Consider the following 5,674-nt stretch of genomic DNA (forward strand, 5'->3'; position numbering starts at 1 on the left):
TTGTACACCCCACAAAGCCTGTGCTTAATTGTTCCAGAGACGTGTTTCATAGCAAGAGTTTCTAACTGCAGGATGCCGCACACAGCAGTCCTTATGTATACCTCAAATTTGAGGTATACATAAGAAAAAGCTGCAGATCTCAGGGGGAGGGGGGCACAAAGGTGAGATTAAAAAAAGTAATTTTTATCTCCACCGGGATAAAAATTATTTCATGTTTTACAAATGGATGGAGTCTATAAAAACATTTGGTTTGCATGAATGTGCTTAACTTGGACTCTGTGACTCTGGATTTAATGGCTGTTTTTTTATCATGTTCATTATTGCATAGTTTAAGATTTGAAACAACTTTGTGGAAAATCCCTCTTTCTCCCCCCTTTCTCTCTCTCTCTCTACCTCGCGACCTCTCTCTCACAGGTTAATTTTCTCCCCGCCTGCTTTAAAGTAACACCAGCCATGAAACAGATAAGACAGCAACACAATTATGAATATATTTGCATTCTGCTTTTAATTAGAACTTTTGTAATTGCAGTAGCTAACCTATTTTGTACTGACAATTTTAAAAGTTAAATCAATTTGAACAAGCATGAAAGTGGAAGGGAAGAAACAGCCGTGCCTGAATAAATAAATGAAAGAGAGCCACTTGAGTTTTAATTATAAAAGGCATCACCATGTGTCATCTTTTGAAATAAAGGCTGTTGAGAGATTGTTGCGATAACAAGCCAGTGCCACATTCATGCAGGCTTGCTCTCCCTTGACAGTTTAAGACCAGAAAGTCTTGATAGACCAGCGAGCTATGCATGCGTGTCAGTGCAAGTATGTGTTTAAGTGTGTGGGCAGTTGTCTGCTGGTCCATGTTTGTTCTACATCCTCCTCTTCCTTAGAGTGGGAGGTCACATGTCATGAGGCGTAGTAACACACAAAGCACTAGAGAATCAAAGAAAAAGAAATAACACTATGTCCGTGATCAGTGAAATATTGTCACGGCTCAACGGCACGAGGGAACAGGGATGGACACAGGCGCAGAAACCAACCCGGAAGCGAGGTGACAGAAAACAAATGATTTATTTCCACCCACAGGAAGACAAAGGTGAAACACAAAGCGACGCCACCACACTAGTGGCGCGTAGGATTCGTCTGTGATAATGAGGGCGACCTAGACACCTCTAGGAGACGGCTGAACAGCGGGGACAGCGGGGAGGTAGAAACAGGACTAGGTAGGGGCCGGGGCACTGGAACAAGAGGAGATCACGATCAGAGGGATCCAGCAGACAACCAATAATCCTCCGCAGTTGAATTGAATTGCCTTACTTGGTTTCAGATGGAGGGGACAGGTGGAGCGGAAAACCCGGAAGCGGTCGAGGCGTGGGGAGGCAGGCAGGTGAGCAGTGGGCCGGCAGGCCACGTTGTGTGAGCAGCTGGCGGCCCAGGTCCAGGAGGACGGGAGCGAGGGGAACAAGATCTCCACTCCGGGTGCTATCGCTGAGGACAAGAAAAGACAGGTCAGTCATCACACGGCGTTAAGACAAGGTTTAGGATGCTCCACTGAACTAACATGGGAATAGCAGATACTCAGGCGATGAGTGGTTGAGAGCGCAGGTCTGATATACCGCTGGCACGATTGCTCACAGGTGGTCAGCCAGGGAGGGGCAACCGGACTCCGCCTAAAGGAGGAGGAGCCGCTGTCTGAGACCTGCAGGTGCCCAACCAGACCATGACAAATATACTAAAATACACACACATTTGTGCGTATATAAATTAAATGTCACATCAAGACAGGCATCAAAGGCACAAGTGGCTTTGCGGAGTTGTACGGCACCATGATACCATGCATAATTCACTAACCTATCGATTGAAGGCATTTGGTTCAGCAAGCTGTTTGGTGTTGCATGCCTCTTGGCTATTCTCACCATGGAGAATGTTCCCAAAATAACTGCATCGATTTTTGATTTGGGTAGCAGTCTAACTCCAATGAATCTTCCAGGAAAGGGAATTCAGTACATTTTGGGCTGTAAAGCATGGACAAGATTCCAGACTATCCACTTATGATCTTGGTATTTGTACTTTTGAGCTACCGTTCAGCTTGACTGATGCGAATTAAAGCATTTCTCAAGTTTGCTGGTGTACATTTGCTATATAAATGCATAATAAGATAGGGGAGGCTTGACAAACAGTTGAATAACCATTTTTGCATTTTCTAATTCTGAGATGAATAATGAAATATAATCACATTTCAGCAAATGGCTACATACTTTATATTCAAGTTCTTGTACGCGCAATGTACCTAATTTTATCTAACAAAAGAAAAAGAATCTGTGCATTTTTTGTGTCATGTTGTGTCATTTAAGCATAGTCGTCATTGGGCACTGGTAGCACCTAAGATCCCAATCTTATTTAAAACAAAAAAAGCCCACAGCAGATTCTTTACATAACTATACCTGAAGTTCTTTTCTATGATTGAAAATATAGTTTCTTCAGCTTTTATATTAATAGTGTTCACAACAGTCATGTAGCCTCTGAGTTGCTCAAATAAAAGCTTCTAATTCGAGAGTGTCTACAATAGACAACTTAGCAATTTTAACCAATCTTTCGTCACGCAAGCAGTCTGTTGAAAAAATACATCTGTGATTTGGGTTCATTTTGGCCAGTTGTGTTAGGAAATCTTGTGAAAGTTGATGAAATCATAAATGCAGAAAGTACCATCAGACTATGACTCAGCTTGCAATATCACCTGGAAAGCATCTGAGCAAAGCAGCAGCTTCATTTTTCAGCATGACAACAATCCCCAAAACACAATGTAACACTATCAGTTAGTGATGTGCGATACCACTGATTTTCTTTCCGATCCGATACCAAGTAATATTCAGGGTGGTATCGGCGATACTGATCCGATACCGATACTTTGTACAAAAACTTATTTTATTTATTGTATCTCAAATTATAGCATCATAATGATTCCAGGACAACAGATTATTTGTTCTTATCACTTAATAATGCAGGGTTCATCATATAGAAATAAAAAAAATGAAGTTGTGCTATTTGAACAGCTTGCCTGCCTGCAGCACTAAAGGACTCCGTGAGAGACGTCTGTCTCGCCCTAGCAGCACCTGTCTCTCTCCTCCTCTTCAGTTCACCTCAACATACGCTCGTCATATTCTGTGATATGATTTACTCTGAGGTGTTTGACAAGGTTAGTGATGTTGCCACAACCATACATGCCAACCCTCCCGATTTTTCCGAGAGAATACCGAATTTCAGTGCCCTCCCGAAAATCTCCCGGAGCCACCATTCTCCCGAATTTCCCCCTATTTTCTAAGACAACAAAATTGAAAAATCATATTGCAGAATTCATAGCGTGGCCCAGCCAATTCCAGTTTCCAACAATGGCAGCAGCAACTTAGTTTTAATATTGCTCTTATTTCTCTTTTTGGGTCGCAAAAAAACTTTTAACATATTTTCAGGTGAGAATGTAGCTGTGTAAACTTCAAATATCTGAGCCGACCGACACATCGTCTTCAAACCCCCCCGGTCTTTCGCTACTCGGGTTAAACATGATATATAAGTCACTTTGATAACTTAAAAATGTTATTGTTTGGCTTTTTCAGTGTTTTATTTGTTCGTGAGTAAATCGGTTTGGCTGAGATTAAAGTTATTAGATTTGATTAAATTAAATTTGACTTTATTAATCCTTCGGAAGGGTTCCTCCGGGGTTTTCACACAGCTGAATAAACGTCAAACAGAAAATGGTTAAACAGAAGTGTGAGACGGTCGAGAGTTTACGTCAGTGCCCGGTTATATTTTAGAGAGCAAGGAGCAGACAGCAGAGTTTCACTCCACCGAGGGAGCTCGTGACGTACTACCCGGCTTTCTTTAGACCGCGAAGGCCGGGTCCTCAGGTGGAAGCAGCCTCTGAATTTGGACACCCCTGCTGTTTCCGGGCCGGCCAATAATAACGGTGACATTTAACGTATTTTATCCGATAAATAAACCCTGTAAAATGTATTTTCCCCCCCCAAACGCCCTTTTGAATGTCTCCCTAGTATGGCCACAACACCTCACTCTAGGAGCACTTTTTTTGCCACATGTATTGCAAACCACGTCTCAGCTGTGTGTGGAGGTAAAATACGTCCGCACATGACTTCAATTACGCTCAGCCATTGTTGTGAGTGCGCACGCCAAGGGGCTGCGAGACATTTATACAGCCGTATTTCGCACATGACTATGAAAGGCGGAAGAGGAAGTAGTTCCTTTGAATGTAGACAATCCGAATGTTATAGTTTCTTTCCACTGTGTTCCTGTTAATGATAAACTACAAATTTACTCTAAATTACTAAAATATCGATATTTTAATGTGAGAATCGATTCTAGAACATAAATGATTGGTATCGGAGGAATCGATATTTCAGGATCGATCCGCACATCACTACTATCAGTCAAGGTTTGCCCTCCCCAGAGTCCAGAACTCAACATCAGTGAATTAGTGATGGGATTTCCGGCTCTTTTTAGAGATCCGGCTCTTTCGGTTCGGCTCACTAAAATGAGCCGGCTCTTTCGGCTCCGAACCGGCTCTTCAGGTTGTTTTGTTGCTTTAATTAATTTATTATTCACAATAATATAAAATTATGCACAAAAGGAATTACTAACGTAAAAAAAGTGGTTTTATTTATATATGTTTATATATAAATATATGCGGTGGCCCCTAGAGACAAAACACGTACAAACTCCAAAACACATTTCTAGCATGAACTGAACTTCCAAAGCAGAGCTACTAGATCACTTAAATTACACAATTGAAAGCATGTGTGTATTGTTTGTGTATTTATACACAGGCACTCAAATATATTCAAATAATTTAAAAAAAAGTTCATCTACCTGTTACTATCACACACCAAATCCGGTCGTTGGTACTTGCTGGCTTGTGTAGCCACAAGATAACAAAAGCTCAACACTGCGCCCAGCATCCTGGAGCACTTCTGTTGTCTTTTGTACTGTTTTGAGTTTTTATGTGCTTCTGAGTTTTTATATGCTTCTGAGTTTTTACGTGTTTTGGAGTTTTTTCGTGTTTTGGAGTTTGTACGTGTTTTTACGTGTTTTGGAGTTTGTACATGCTTCAGAGTTCGTACGTGATTTGAAGTTTGTATGTGCTTTGTCTCTAGGGACCACTGTAAATATACTTTTATTTATTCACGCCACATAAAATGTAATAAATAAATCATATAATACAAAAATCAACTATTCACATTTCAACTTTTAACTATTTAAATTTTCAGCTGTTTCCTTTTACAAATTTAAAGTGAAAACAACACAAAACACTGCAAACCACAACGCAATTAAATATAAATTAAAATATGAAAACAAAAAGAAGATGCACATTCTCTGTCATATGGGCCCGCATGAATCCGCACTTTCTGAATCCTTTATCATCTGCAACCGAAAATAGTTGTGGATGATTACTATACCTTTCTAATGTGACGTTGTTGTCCCTGGCTCTCTTTCTCTCTCTCTCCCTCTGGCTCTGTTCCTGTGCTACTGAGTGTAACTACCGCCCCTCCCCCCTCTGCCCAGCGTAAAGCACAAGGCTCGCGTGCAGAGTGAAGCGGAAAAAAAGTGCGAGAGAGAGGCTGAGAGAAAGAAAAAAAAAAAAAACCCACGTGACGGATCGCGATAAGGAGCCGGC

The 5,674-nt window shown here is 41.3% G+C and overlaps 1 long non-coding RNA gene across 1 annotated transcript; it reads right to left on the reverse strand.

Moving 5' to 3' along the window:
- Nucleotides 1–1,043: 1,043 nt before the first annotated feature.
- LOC147339183 (uncharacterized) lies at nucleotides 1,044–3,862 on the reverse strand. The gene is made up of 3 exons (XR_015128895.1): nucleotides 1,553–3,862; nucleotides 1,309–1,479; nucleotides 1,044–1,229 (listed from the first exon to the last, which is right to left on the reverse strand). It is a non-coding gene; the product is annotated as an uncharacterized LOC147339183 (long non-coding RNA).
- Between the last annotated feature and the right edge of the window lie 1,812 nt (nucleotides 3,863–5,674).

This window comes from Aulonocara sp. 'chitande type north' Nkhata Bay, linkage group LG1, assembly GCF_057382095.1.
Source record: "Aulonocara sp. 'chitande type north' Nkhata Bay isolate Kocher_YH1m ecotype deep benthic linkage group LG1, A_spYH_male_GT1.1, whole genome shotgun sequence".
In the NCBI taxonomy this organism is placed as follows: Eukaryota; Metazoa; Chordata; class Actinopteri; order Cichliformes; family Cichlidae; genus Aulonocara; species Aulonocara sp. 'chitande type north' Nkhata Bay.